Below are 16,957 nucleotides of genomic sequence, written 5' to 3' on the forward strand. Positions count from 1 at the left end.
CAAAATTTTTGAATTCTTGCCACAGAAAAATTAAAAAACGAACTCTTTATTTAGAATAGTTTTGGTACAATATATATATTGAAATGAGAATTTTTTTCTGACAAACAAAATCTTTTTTTTTACAAATTGATTAAAATATATAAAATAATTTTTTGCTGATAAACAAAGATTTTAATTAGTTTGAAGAAGTAAAATGAAGATAGGTCCGGAAATGTATTGCTTCTAAATTGTGTTGGTTTCTAAGCATAGAGTAACCTTGTATAGTTCATACACACCACACAAAAGTGCACGGATATAAATATTGATAACCGTACATTATTGGCGTATTGTGTAAAAGTTATGTTGGCCGCATTTTTATTTTTATATTAATTTATCATCATATGAATTAATAACAAAACCTGCCCACATATTATTTATAATACATTCATCCACTATAGATACAAAAGTGACTCATCAATAATTCTGCCAGCATTCTATTGAAAAATTATTTACCTCTTTTGTATAAAAATATTAAGTATTTCTTGTTTTATTTAACATATTACAGGCAGAAATAAAAATTTTTTAAACATAAATCATATATTTATAATTAATAATTCAAATAACCTTCCTATATACCTCTTAAATACTACCCGTTACCCGTCTGCTTTATTGAGGTGCGACCCTTGAGGTTCACACCAATAACTTCCCAGCAAAATAAATAGTTATAAAAAAAAAAAACTCGACCGAATATTATGATTTCAGATCGTATTGCAATCAATCAAGAAGGTCTTGAATTCTTAGGTTGATATCTTTGGTCTTCAAGCTTTAGCCTTCAGAGTCTCAAAGAAAATTACGAAGACCCTGACTAAGAAAGAACCATCGTCTTGACAAAATAATTGGTCAAGTTGTTTAAAAGTTACACGGATGTATGCAGTCGAACCAACGATTATATATTTATAAAAATATACGAGTAATGGTATTATTAATCAATATTTTTGAATAATTAATTTTCAAAATTTTTATTTTATACTGTTGTTTGGGGTTACTTTTACCATTTTTTCTATTTCAAATATCTTTTAATTTAAGATAATATATGAGAGGGTCATTAAGGTCATTCATACTTTTGACTTTTGTCCATTAACTTTCGCTTAAAGAAGAGTCGCAGTCGAAAGTCGCTCCAGAAAACAAATATTTTTCTTTGTATTGAAAGTTCAATAAAAAGTGGTTATATGTTATAATTAAATAAATGTTGTTTTGACTGAATTACGCTGTCTTGATTCGTCTCAATACAAGAAAATCGCTGAAAAATATCATTATTTTATGTGTTGTTATTCATGTACCTGATTGAACATATGACCTCGGTTGTCTTAAGGTTACTTTGATACACCCTTCATTTGGCATATTCCTAAATTATTAACTTAAGCCAATAAACTTTTCTTTATTACAAGATTCGATTGATCAAAAGTAAGCCACAATATGGTGGAAGCGCAAAGCAGTAAGGTTAAGATATATCAGTATAAAATGTTATTATTATTTAAATATTTCAAAAGTTAACTAAATATTCCAAATTTATTTATCATAAAACTCTTTTTTCCTCATTCTATCCTAGAATACCATTTCAGCCAAATACCTTTTTAAGTATTTAGTACATCTGTTTACTCATTTAAATTACACAATAAGCAGATAACTGGTAAAAAAATATTCAAGCAGATAAAAATACGTGATTAAAAATATAATTGAAATATTAGCAAGCAATACTAATAAATAAAAGTAATTTGTATTCATTTTGAGTGGTAAATAGATATTTATTTCATCGTATATTTAAATTAAAAGTACCTAGTTCTGTGAATGAATCTGACCTTGATTGGAAGGGATACAATATTCATTACTCAGCCTACATAATTAATTGTAATTAAGTAATTTAACTATTTAAGTGAATCTTCGATTGCACATACTCCATACACTCAAAATATAAGTACATATGATTATTAAATTTTGAAAAGTTATACAGAGAAATTAATGGAAATTTGGAAATAAGAATTGAAATATTAAATTTTTTACAAACTAGAAAGATATGAAATTTTTTAGTAGGAAATTGTCATATTTTCAATCAGTCAATTGAGCTATATTCATATTGATATTGCTAGAGTTATTCAAGGGAGACTAAATCCAATATATGTAATTTAATTTTTGGATCAGTCATATAACTGCCCGATCATAAGTCTATGATTGGCTATAAGAAAAATATTAGAATGATATCACAGATATTATAAAAAGAAATATATGTATCAAGAATATTATGTAAGAAGATAAGTTTTTTTTTAACTTTACCACTCTGTAAGCTTAACTTTACCAAACTAGCCAATCAAAAAAATTTAAACAAAAATTTCAGAGTTTGATGGGGGGCATCATGGTCTGACATCAGATTGGACCAAGTTCTTCGGGTTGTTTTAATAGCCAATTTTTTAAACGGTAAGAGATAGATTAACATTTTAAATCAGAAAATTGGTCCTCATAAAAAAACTAACAATTTTGTTTAAAACAATTTTTCGAAAAACGTAAGCTTTCGGACGAAATGCAAAAATATGTCATTATTGCATTTAATCGAAAGAAAATGCGCTTTAAGTTGATTGGTAATTGTAGGTCAAAGCCATAGACACAGGCGAATGTCCTTTATTGCTCTTGACAACTATTGACTAAAGCATTTTTACGTAGTTTTCTTTCGATTAAATGCAATAATGACACTTTTTAAATAGCATTTCCTCCGAAAGCTGACGATTTTCAAAAAAAGAATTTGATGAAAAATGTTAGTTTTTTTATCAGGATCAACTTTCTACTTTATAGTGTTATTCTATGTCTTACCGTTTGGGATCTACATTGGCTATTAAAGAAACCTGGAGAACTAGGTCCAATCTGATGTCAGAACATGATGTCCCTCATTAAACTCTACAACTTTTGTTTAATATATTTATTGATTGGTTTACTTCAAACAAGCTATTAGCCATTATAGACTAAAATGACTCGATCTTTAAATGTTCATATTAAATGTTTTTTCATCAAATTGGTTTAAGAGTATGTTCTTGATTTTTTTGTACTTACTTAGGAAGCAAACGAATGCGAAAATCTGAATTTGAAGTCAGGTTTATTAAACTAGAATTGAATTAGCTTTTAGAATAAGACTTCAAATTTTAAATATCATAGTTCGTATTTGAAGAGTAACTCGCAAAAAAAAAACGAAATATACTGATATTAAATATTAAAGAAGGCTGATGAAATTAAAATTCATTTTACAAAATTAAAAAAATTACAATAATTTATGTTAAATAAATATTGCAAAAGTTAATTGAATGCAAAAAACTCCGAGGCACACATTCTTGTTTGTAATTTTTTTATACTCATTTGACATTCAATAAGTTAGGTACCTATCATTGAAATTACGTATTAATATTAATTATATACCTACTTATTTAATAAATAAAACAATATAGTCGAGTCAACTAAACTTTTTATGGGAGATAAATACCAATAGGTCATATTATGGTCCATAAATCTATTAATACATTTATCACACTAAAGATCTACAAAATTTTCCCAAATAATAGCTTTTTTTCGGGAGAAAATCTATCTTGGATCAATTTTCAGTTTCTTAAAAAATATTACTACCTATAAGAAAGTCGGTATTGGATTAAACATTACGTGGAGTAGGCAACTTCCTAAGGGCCCGCATTAGGAAACGCTCAGCGAAGAGGGTAAAATGCGAAGGGTTCTGTGATATGTTTTAATCACATATGTTATATGAATTTCTTCCCTGGAGTGTACTGTAAAGTTTACATGCTGAAGAGAACGACTTCAATATACTTGCAACAATAAATCGCATTCTTAATGTACTCGTCATATATAAGGTTCTATAGTAATAACACTTAGAATTCTGCCTTCTTCTTTTCTTCTTCAACCGTTGCCTTTTTATTACATAGAGTACAGATTATGCGGGAATGAAACTAGTTATTTTAGGGTGTGATCCATGATACTTTATGATATTGTACTATGGAGTACAAATTAATATAAACATAAAAACATTCTTTATTGATAGTTATTCAATATTTAAACTTTCCAAAGAAAAATACATAATGAGTATGAATACTAGTGCCATAATGAGAAACATTTCCGTTGCTATATTTAAAAAAAAAAAAAAAAAAAAAAAAAAAAAAAACATTTTATTTACGGCCATGAGAAAAGATTTTCTCACTCAGTATTCGTGAGAAAAGTAGTTCATTACTGCCCCAGTTTGATAATGAATTCATTCCCGCACTAGGGCGATAATGAATTCAGTTACTACAGTAACTTTTTTAATTTTCTAGTTTTCTCAATAAGGCATGACAAATTTTAAATAATAATTATCGTTTATTTTTACATTTTAGAGGCGTAGATAGAGTTTTGTACGATGTACGTGTGATAACGCATTATTAACGTACTTCTATGATTGGCCAACTCGTTCTACGCATTCGATGTGCGAATTTCGCAGGCGTACGTTAATACTGTTATCCCACTGGTATCGTAAAAAATATTAAAAAACACATAAATATTAAAGCAGTAACCGGATAGTTGACGATCTCGTTAAGGCGTAGTAACTTGTTTTGGCTATTGGCTAGGAGGTTACGGATTCGAATCCAGGCAGCGGCAGTATGAAGAAAAAGTTAATGGAGCGATAAATTGATCACACTATCGTCGCTTGGATAAGAACGAAGTGGCCGACTCCACCCACATCATAAAAATAATTGTATATTCAAAAGTCGTTATAGAAATAAATAAAGATTAAAAATAATGACGGGGTAGCCTCTGTTATAAACGTGGTCTGAGAAACTGAGATTAAACCCCATTATTATTATTTTTAGTAGTTTTAGAATGGAACTGCAAAATAAAGATCTATTGATTGGACTAAAATCTGTTATTTACATTATAATAATTTTCAACTCCATTGTTTTCAAATTATAATATTAACGTATAGTTTGCAATTAGTCGCAGAAATTAAACAAATGTTGTTATTTGTAAATATCATTGTTTAATTAAGGGCACATACTACATCTACATATTGCAAATATATTGTTTATTTTGATGTTACAAAATTTCTGATTTATTGTTTAAAATATTTTTTATTGATTTTATTTATAAAAAATAAAAAAAAAAATAAATAAAATGAATTTAACATGGTTTTACTAAATGGTAAATTAACTGTGTTTTATACACAAAACTGTAAAAATAAATTCTTGGTCACGTTATTGGTACTTTAAAATGCATTACAGTTTAGATTATTATTATAACTATTATTATTATTATTATTATTGGTTAGGAAAGTGGTCAAGCGATACATTTTACTTCTTTCATTTTTATGTTTGGTTGTTTGATAGATCAACAAATTTTGATAGATCTAAAAATTGAAAAGTGAACTAGCAAGAAATATTTAAAAGATCATATAGTAATAGTAGAGACAAGAATAATCCTCATCAAATTTCCTACCAAAATAAATATTTTATAAAAGGCTATACAAGTTTGTTGCATTTAAGATAAAGACACCCTCATATTTTTGTTATTTATACAGTCAGGCAAGGTAATGGGTCACATTTTTTAAGATACTTAACCGAAATTCTCACTACAAATTGACGAATAGCACGGATTTTTAATATTTTGTCTAGCGTGGTTAGATACATCGAAAAAGCAACTATAAGAAAAAGTTGTTTAGATATTTTTAATGACCAAATTTGCACTTTTAATTTTATTATTTTATTTATTTTTTTTTTCCATAGCACACTAATTATAAAAGGTAATTTTTTAATTTTATAACTAGTGTGTTGTGGAATGTAAAAACTGGACAAATTGATAATTTAAAAATCGGTATATGGGTATAAAAAAATATTCTAAGCAACTCTTTCTAATAATTTTTTTCGGCGCCTCTAACCATTTCAGATGCTAGGCAAAAGATTAAGAATCGGCCCTATATGCCAATTTGTAGAAGGCTCACTCTAGGCTGAGTTTAAGTTCTGATTTTGGTTGCGTATCTTAAAAAATGTAACCCATCACCCTGTATAACAAAATTGCAAATCAATATTCTCATAAATAACGAAAATATGAGGACGTCTTCATCTTAAATGCGACACAGTGTATATAAAAAAGTGCGATTATGGGTGAGCTACTGTGAACAGTTAATTTTTAGTGAATGTATTTGAAAAGTAAATTTCAATTTACAGATTTTGTGTGCCTTTGTTAAACAGTAAAATATATCGAAGTTTCAAACAATTCACTCAGTGATGCTTTTATTATATCGAATCGAATCTTTTTAGTAATCAACACAATATTTAGAGGTGGATAAAATATAAAATGATTTTTTTCAGATTGATTAGAAATTAACATAAAGTTGCAGGTCAAGTTAATAAAAGCGTGTTAAAAAATTACAAGTATCTTGTCTATTGTAAAAATTTTGTTTTGTTTACATAACACTCAACAACAAACAATTTTATTCTAAGACATTTGAAGTAATATTTCATCATTTTTCTTTTTTATTTAGTTGAAGAAGTATTTTTAGTATTCCATAATAATTAATGTAAAAATAATGTAAGTACATTACACACAGTTCTCAGTTATGTTAATTATTTTGAACGCGTAAATTATAATTGTATTACACGAATTGTATTTACAACAATAATAAAAATAAGAGCATTCATTGATTGGTTAGAAGTTACAATAGTATTGAACCGTGAATCCATAATAAAGTGAAATTTCTTGGATTCTTCTTGTTCGCGCTTTGCTGGTTGGGAGAAAAAAACTGCAACAGACACCAAAAGCTGACATCTTAGATCTAGGAAACTAAAACTTTTTCAATCGATTTAGGTTGCCATGAATTTTGAGAAAAAGCAAAAATATTTTTATAACTGTATTTTTTGTCAAAATTTTTTTATTTAAAAAAAAATCGAGTTGTGAAAGTTATCAGAAGTTAAAGAAAACAAAGATAATTTAAAGTACAATGCAATTTTTATGTTATATCACAATAAATATCCTAATCAAATCAAACGTGATGTACTCACAGATTGAGCTGACTTCTAAATCAGAAGTATGTCTTTTTTAATTTAATACTACAATTATTTCACACAGGAAAAACTAAAAGTAGGTAGCTATACAATTAAATTCTTTGAAGAATCAAACAAACATTTAACTTATAAAATTAATACTCTAAATTTTCAGAAAAATATCTTCTAAATAAGAAAAGTAAGCGCTACATTTATAATGTACCAAGGTACGAAAGGAATATAGTTCCTACCCGGTGTTTCACGACGTCTTGCGATTTTTTTTTTAATTGACAGGGGTAAGTTAATAAACAAATTGAGGGTTTAGCAGTAACTTTAGATTAAAAATTGATTTTTCTAGAATTTTTTTTGTCTACCGTTTGTGATAAAATGTAATTGACTACACAATACATTAATATAATTACTGGAAGTTTGCATCGAAAAGGTTGTAAAATAGAATAGAAAGTGATTTTTAAATATAAATTTTTTTTGCAAGCCAATTGACAATTACAAACCTCCTGCAATTTTTGCAAGTATTTATTGCCTTTTCAATAGCTTTTTTTTCAAAACCTAGACTGGCAAAAAATAATTGTCGAAAAACACGAAAGTTGAAAAACTCTATTTTTAATTTTTTTACTACTAAATTTACTTAAATTAAGAAAATATTATAGATGTTTTGTTTCATTGTGGGCTCAAGATCTATTTCTATTTACTGAGCGCGATAATGATAGAATAAATAATTGTAGTAAGTTAAAATAAAATGAAATAAATTCAAATGATATAGTTTTGTTATTCAAATGTAAATATAAGTAAAATTCTCATGAAATTTTGTAACACAAAAAGTGTTATTATTCCATCCATTGTTTTAGGTTGGTAATTTTAATTGCATTTGAAAAATAATACAATATGCAAGTATTTATGTTTCATACTGCTTAAATTTTATTCTGCGTAATTAATTTTTTTGGATTTTATTAATTTTCGAATAGAGTAAATCGGGGTATAAGCGAAATATGTCAAAATCTATGTTATGATACCGATACATATTCCCAACGATTTGCAGCACTAAGGCAATACAATTAATATATCGTAATAAAAACTGAACATGAAAGATGTATTAGATAATACCTGTGATCCCTTCTGGCAAATTAAAGTACGTCTTGTGATCATTGGAAAGTAATAAGTTAAGAAAGTAATAAATCACGAAAATATTAAAATGTTTTCGATATATCGCAAAACCTAAACAAAATTAGAAATGAAATATTGGATTTAGCGCCTTTCCTTTTATACTTCCTTGTACATAAAAATGTTTTGTCAAGTACTTTGACTTTTAAACGCCTACTTCCAAAATTTTGGACTATGCAATAATATTTACCATATTCATATGGTATCGATGAATTCGATGTTTTTATATCGATGAATTCCTGTTACTGTTCATAAAAAAATTTTGTTCTTTGACAATAAGGGGCATTATTCGCAGTATAAGAAGGACTGAACTGAGAATAGACCTTTGCGGAGTTGATAAATAATTCAGAACTTAAATAACTTTTGGAACTACATCCCGTATACCTTATTTTTTCTAGCTTATAAAATAATATATCGTGTTGCATTGTAAAATTTTTTGTGAAAATAGCTTTTAAAACCATAAAGAAAGAAAATTTAAAAAAAAAAACTAGGAAAATTCAAAACCGTTCTAGAATTCCAACCAATTTCTAGTTTGGCATTTATCTAATGTTTTTAACCAACGATTAAAAAAGAGGTGTTATAAGTTTAACGTTTATCTGTGTGTCTGTACCGTAACTTTTAAAAGGGTGAACCCTTGCGTTCAAAAATGGAGGCTATTTTTCCGGTCTATTTTTTCCTTTTCTATTTTTCCGGGGCTACATTTTCCTACATTCTTATTAGAAAAGAGGCGATAATCTTCAAACGGCTGAGTAGATTTTCTTGAAACTAAGCTAAAAACACTCTCAATCAAATTACTATTGAAAAGTTTAGGAGCTACGATGGCACAAACTAATCGATCAGACCTGATTTTATGTCAGCGGTTTCTTTAAATTTTTAATTTAATATTATACGAATTGCAATTTAAATTACGATTGTTTCAGTTCTCGAACAATAACAGTAGAAAATAAGTATAAAACTTCTAAGTATCGCCTGAGAGATATAACACATTTATTTTATGATATTATTTTTCAACAAGCAGAGGTAATGACTTTTCTTCGAACACTTAATAACAAAAATCGTTGTCCTCTAGTTAATTCCATCCGTGGACACACAATATATTATGAACATGAAGGTAAGTATACGTTTCTTATTATTAATTACAAAATTTTGTCATCTGTTACAATATAATTATTTTATTAGAAATAAAATAATATTTTTAAAAAACCAAGGTAAACAGTGCGTTTAATAATAATTTTTTGATATTTATATTTTATTATTATTAGAGAAAATACATTATTTTATTTATTATAATTGGTTTGTTCAATCTTCATTATAGTTTCAAAAAAAAAATTAATTGGTTTTCAGAAAAAAAAAAAGTATATACGTTATATACTTAAAATAACATCTTATTTAGATAGAAATTCGAACCATATAATTATTTTTAATAATCTAACAGATTCATATTTTTAAAAATATGAGTACACTTCGTCCATGCTTGAATATATTGAATAATTTGATATCAAATTAATATTGTTTGTATCAAGGTTATTACAAATGGTTAATAATTCGTGAAGTTGTGGTGTGTGTGTGTTTTATACACAAAAAATTATTTAAATACCGGTGTCATCAATTTGATTACATCGAATATAACCCGGATATACAGAATTTTTTGCAAGGAGATATAAATACAAAGAATAATCTATTTTTTGAATCCAATATACATAATAATATAGGTGCTCAAGACCATACATTGCCACGGGCACCGCTAGAATTACATTGAAGGAGCTGCATTCGCATCTACACTTGGGTAGGTCAAAACAATCAACTAGGTATTGTTTTACTTTCGCTACCAAAAAAATAGTTGCTATGCACCTTTAGTAAATTATCTCCAAATATGAGGATTGCTTTGACGTCAACGGACTTTAGGTCGGAGAGATGGTCAAAGAAAAGCTGGCTCAAGTGAGTCCACCTCCTCGTGGCAAAAGCTGGACAATGGCAGAGGAGATGAGGTATCACATGGCTTACTTACATATAACCGAAAAATATTATTGCTTTTTGAGCGGAGAGTACCCAGCCATTGGAAAAAGAGGAGTGTATGGTTTTTTACATTCCTGAACTTAAAGCATTTATTTTTCAGTTATCATCGTGGGCGTAAGATCAACATTGTTTTGATCAGAGTGGAAAAACGGCGACTTCAATATAGCTTGAATTTCGCTACAGGTTCAATATCCATTAAAATGTCTCTGTTTCTTACGGAGATACAATCTTACTAAAAATCTTAGTTTTGTTTTAGAATAGTATACAAAACCACCAGCTGTTACAACTGTAAATTTGAATTTTATAAAAATGAATAAAAATTTTCACCAAATTTTTAAAAATTATTGGGTGCTTCCTCACCGCTATGCTTCCGTCTTGCCAGCTATCCTCTTTGTTGGAACGTCCTTAACCAATATTTTCCTACATTTCCATCCGAATTAAATTATAGATTGCTAAGACTATTAATATTTTATGTCTAGTGTAACGAAACTTCGATTTCTTTTGCAGAGTATGTATTTCAAAATTTGTAATTTTAAATAAGCTATTGACTTTGACGCTTCATAAAACAATCGAGACCCATCAGTTGCATAAAGTCTCTAAAAAACCTTTGCTTTAAAAACATAAATGATTACTCATCAGTCATCATCGTGTGTTTTATTCAATGTAAAGACTTATTTGGTTATTTCCTGTAATTGTTAATAATAATTATTGATTACAATATTTTCCACCGGTTTACTACCATAATACCTGCGTTCATTGATTTACCTACTGATCATTTTAACTTATTCATGTAAATAAACTTACTTCTTACTATAACTGTTTATTATACAGCGTGATTTGTAATCTCAATCACAATCTATGGCATGTATATGATAATTTAATGTAATTCACAACAATAACAGGACAGCAGCTCCTCCAGGTCACCTACATCTTCTTTCTTTTGTCATTTGAACACATTCAAACTTATTTCTCTTGCTTTTCTTCGTGAGAAAATTGAGTAGAACTTTATTTTCGATTCTTTTTCATGAACTATACAGGAAATAATATCTAACTTCTTTTGGAAAAAATGGTTTCCAACTCATTTTGGAGGAGTGGAAGATATCCTTTACAAATTATTGACCCCTATTTCTATTCTGGGCCGATGCGTTCTTTAGTTTATAAACGATGCAGTTCCACCTTTTGTTATTAACTTTTGAAAGTTTATTTTCTAGAAAGATCTTTTAGTTGGATCTTACTGGCGTGCGTATCGATAAGGTTTGTGGCTTCTTTTTCATTTTCAGGACTCAAAATAATGTTAATGAGACTCAAAATAAAGTGAATAAGGTTCAAAATAGTATTATGATGTTAAACAAAAGAACATCATAATACTATTTTGAACCTTACTAACTTGACTCATGAATGAATAAGACTCAAAATAATGTTAATAAGACTCAACATCATAATACTCATTTTATTTTGAATCTTATCAACATTCTTTTGAGTCTTAATCCTTCATATATTGGAAATAACGACCAACATGGGCTCCGTATTCACACACACTTTCAATTTAATATAAAAATGTACATACATATCGTTTATAAAGACCATTAGCTATAACGACCATAAGTAGTTGTTGGTAAATTGAAAAATCATTCTGTTTATGTATTAATAATTATATTTTGTATGCGTATTTCAAACCATTTAAAAAGAACAATTGACTTAAGTCAATTATTTCTGTACATTGTATACATTTCAATCTCATCAATGCCGTATATGGTTTTAAATTTCTCACTAGAACTTCTTGTTAGAAACAGAACGGATAAAATAACTAACTTATTTAATTGTTTTAATACTTTGTATACTAACATCTAACCAAATATGCGAAAAAGTTCCATTCTAAACTTGTTTGTTAAAAAAAATGTTTTGAACTTTTAGGCACAATGATTCAAAGCTATACTTTTTAGCTTGCATTATTTTAAAACTACGTAAATAGAATTAATGAATGAAAAAAACTCGATTGCATAAAAAATAAGAAAGTATTTAAATGTTGGGCAGCAAACACAAAACTGCTAGGTTTAATGCGATTATTCTGTGCAATACAACCTGTGCTGTATCACTTGCACTGCGCTGTGAACCCTACCTGACACTGCTCACTGTGCGCGTTGGTTAATTCTCGTAAATTCTTAGCTCGAAATATTGCCTGTCCAGTATATTTGATTGAACAATTAGTATGAAAACAAAAATCACTGGTAAAATCATTTAAATTAACACATTCAAGACTCGTCACATGAAGGGGTATCATATTATCTGTTATATTTTACACAAAAAATAGGGATCATTTTAAAATATAAAGGGGATCATTTTACCCGTAACGGCATATTTAAATATCGTCATAAAAATTGATTTATTATACGTCTATCAAAATGTGTTATAATATTATTATAAAACAACCAGTCGGAAAAAAATTAACACAAAAAAAGATATTTTACGTTGAAATTCTCTCTTACCATAGGTCATAAGGATCAAGTTTAATATTTTTGCCATCTATCGATAAATATACTAGATGGCTTTAATGGTCCACTTAAAACAACGAGAGATTATTTTATCCAGAGAGATCACTATAGAGCACTTTCCCTTACATCCTCTTGATCAAAATAAGTATTTAGCTTTCAGTTGGACTTTCTTATCAGAATCGTTTATAAAATTTTTAGCACTAAACCAAAACAATTTCGATTGTTTAATCAAGCAATGCATTAATTTGTAAGATCTTGTTCGGGCATGTTAAAATGCTGAAAGCTAAAATACAAAATAAAATCCAAACGATGACTTTTGAAAATTTGAAACAATAAGCGTTGGTTAGCTAATATTTTTTTACAAAGCAAAGTCATATCTATCGAATGTATATACATTCGATAGAAACGCAATCGCAATCTTAATGTCGTTACAATACTGTATCTTTAAACTCCTTAGCTTGCATATTTATTCTACTGACTATATCAACCAACATAGGGTATATAATAAAATATCTTAAAACAGGAAATAGTTGAATACAAAAATTAAATTAAAGCATGCATTAAAAATACCTATATAAGAACTACTCATCCAATAATATTTATTACTTAAGGCAAAATACTTGAAAATATTATATAAGATTTCATGCATTCATTAACTGTTTAACTATTCATATACAACTCATTTTATTGGAATTTTCCTATACACATTCATGTACAATGTATAAAGTGTGATTCTTTAACACTGATACTTTTAGGTACATATTTTAGTTTGTAAAACACAAGCTACGGTTTAATTTTTATACCATATATATATGAAATATCAAGTTATATTAAGTTTAGTCCCAACTTATAGGTAAAGGTGTTCACAAAATCACTTAATTAGTCCATTTTCGGTTGTCTTATCTGTCCGTCCAAATGTCTGTCTATCGACACGATAACTCAAATACGAAAAGAATTATCAAGCTGAAATTTTTATAGCGTGCTCAGGACGTAAAAAGTGACGTTGAGTTCGTAAGAGCAACATAGGTTAATTGGGTCTTAGGTCCGTAATAAATAAATAAGATGTAATTAATTTACTTGAAAATTTTTTAGAGGTTACTTAATTGTATATTTACCATAAATAAAAGCCTAAATGGCCGAGATTTATAATTAATGGGAGTGCAGAATTGATCACATTGTCGTCGCTTGGATAAGAACGAAGTAACCGACTCCACTCACATCAAAAATGTAATTGTAAATATGTTTGTAATTGAATAAATAAAGATTAACAAATAATGATGTGGGTGACCTCTGTGATAAGGCGTATGTCATAAATACGGAGGTTAAACTCCCATTACTATTATTATATAAAATGGTTATAGCTCACCATATTGTGGAACAATTTCAATTCTTCGAATATTTTTTAATATTTTTTTGGCTGGCTGACGGGAGTTGTTTAACAATATGGTTGGCTGACAATCTTATTTATAGTTAATACAAAAATAAGTACCTCAAAAAAATGATTTCAAATTTCAAAATTTAATTACATCTTATTTATTTATTATACATACATTAGGGCTGACTGGCCAATTCTATTCTCACATTTAACTGACTGACTGTCATAACTGTTATTTATATGAAATATACCAACCTGTATAAATTTTCAGCTTTAGTAAATTCATTTAAATATCACGGCAATCACAGCCCTTTTGTTGCATATATCTGACCCCTAGTTCTACCGTTCCCTTGACTAACCGCTGTAAGTGTCTGTACACAACTACAATAACTGATCCCCAAATGAACAGCTTTAGTAAATACAGATAATTTTTTTTGGCTTGGCACTCAATCCATTAAAATTAGATACTTATAATGAAATTCAAAAAATCTTTACAAAATAAATTTGGTGGAGGCTCTGGGAAGAAAGAATTATTTTTTTAAAGATTTATACAAGCACTGTAGCAACTGTAGCAAGGCTTGATTTTTTTATATGTTGTTTAAATACGTTTAAATAAATTCTGAAAATTGAGTAGAGTTTATCAGATAATTTTTAAATAAGCAATTGACTTCTAGTAGACATATTTAACCATTGCTTCGTCTTACGGCAAAGTCGTTGATAGGTTAGATATTTTGATAACTTTCATCCTAATTTGACCGTTGAAAATGGAAAAAAAAAACTTTTACTAAAGCATCAAGCTTAAAGTCTAAATGTATAATTTTGTTTACATAATGATTTGACTTTGCAAAAGACTTAAGTTTGAGGTTTAAATTAAAATTAAATAAATAATTTTTTTACTAATTATTTATTATTTAGGTTTGTAATATCTAGGTACTACTTTGGTATGTAATACTCTCATAACATTGATATTAAAACATAAATTTCCAAGAAGTATCTTAAATTATCAACACACAACACTATTTACCTACATTAACACTCATTATTAAGTTTTTAATCCAATTTTATCAGCCTAGAGCTAAATTTATCCTACAATTAAATTAATTCACCACTTATTAAATATGAAATGATTTATATAATTAGATCCTTAAGTATTACATATTAAGGTAGTACCAGCATGAAATCACTTTTCGACAGATTTGGCCGAATTTTTTTTCTCGGGTTTATAATAGCTTTATTTATGAATTCCTAAAATTTCATAATTTTTGACCGTTTAGATCGCGAGATATTTAAAGACAAAGTTCGCGATTTTGAGGGTCATGTCCCATTTAAAGCATGTAAAATGTCCGGTCTCTCCAACTATTTTTTATGATATTATTATATATTGAAGAAAAAGTAGAAAAAAATGTTTATACAATACAATTCTAAAAAAAAAATTTAGAAATTAATTTTCACTTTCGAGATATTAATTTTGACGTAAATTGATCGAAATTTGGACGTTGGCATAATTATTTCCCATTTTAAACGGTCAAAATTTCTGAAACTTTGGGAATTAATAGTAAGCATTATTAAATTCTTAAATTTAATTTTTCGTTAAATTCTGTCGAAAAAAAATTGTACCATTGCTTTAACATAGAAACTGCAAATACCATGCTGGAACATCCTTAAAAATTGTATGGATACCTGAAACTCACACTGACATTCATAACAAAGAAATCATTGAGATAAAATAGAAATAACGTCCTTGAAAGGATACTCGCAAATGTATGCGCTTTTCCAATTATATAATAATATAAATTCCACTGAAATGATATTCATTGCTTTCACTAATCTTGGAATAATTACAATTAATAATTTTCAAACATATTTTGAAATATCTGTAAGTTCAACATATAGTGGCGTACTACTGTTTTTTATGCGATTTTTTTTCCTCGATTGCCAGAGTTTTGTGCAATTCTACACAGAAAATTTTACAATAAAGATAAAATAAAGTTTTATTAATAGAACACAAAATTTTAAAATTAAAAATTATTAATAAAAACGTTTTTCATCACATTTTCTAATTTTCACATGCAGAAAAATATAGTGCTATGACAATATCCGAACCGAGATTAACTCTTAAGTTCTGTATAAAAATTATCAAAGATAATAATAAATGAGAACTCTTGAAGGTCATGAAAGTCAGATTTTTTCGAAATAAAATTAGATTTTTGTCCCCATTTCTTAGATCAATTTTTGTATTATACAAGTGCGTATTTCGACTACCAAGTAGTCATTATTAATGTAATTCAGATCTAAATAACGTAAGTAATTCGTTGCCAATTTGGTGACATCTGCACACGTGTGCAGATAATATACAGTGTGTCGCATTTAAGATGAAGACATCCTCGTAATTTCGGTATTTATAGAAATAAAGATTTGAAATTTTGTCACACAAGGTGATAGGTTACATTTTTTAAATACTTAGACGAAACCTAAATTTTTTACTCAGACAACTACAAATTGAAAATAAATAGGGTCGATTCTTAATATTTTGCCTAGCGTCAGAGATGGATACCGGGGTACCAGTTGGGAGACATTTGAGTATGATTTATGAAACCGGCTACCAAAATCGTCCTTTTTGACTCATTTTAATAAACAACAAAAATATTAATTATATTTGATTATAAATAAATTTTTGGCTCGGAAATGTATTAACAAATCAATATCTTGCCATTTGGTACATAGATATTTTTTTTAAAGTAAATTAGATAATCACACAGATTTTGTAAAGTTAAATGTGGACCCGGTAAAATCCGTCATTGTAAGCATGAGTAATTTTCACATGGAAAATTTTTGCAGGATTTTGCCCGTTTAATAAA

General features: G+C 27.9%; 1 protein-coding gene across 2 annotated transcripts in view; it reads right to left on the bottom strand.

The window, feature by feature from the left end:
• LOC123297479 overlaps window positions 1-16,957 on the bottom strand; it is an 85,383-nt gene that overhangs the window by 67,651 nt on the left and 775 nt on the right. The gene's annotated exons all lie outside the window — the stretch shown is intronic.

This window comes from Chrysoperla carnea, chromosome 4 (genome assembly GCF_905475395.1).
Source record: "Chrysoperla carnea chromosome 4, inChrCarn1.1, whole genome shotgun sequence".
NCBI classification, from domain to species: domain Eukaryota; kingdom Metazoa; phylum Arthropoda; class Insecta; order Neuroptera; family Chrysopidae; genus Chrysoperla; species Chrysoperla carnea.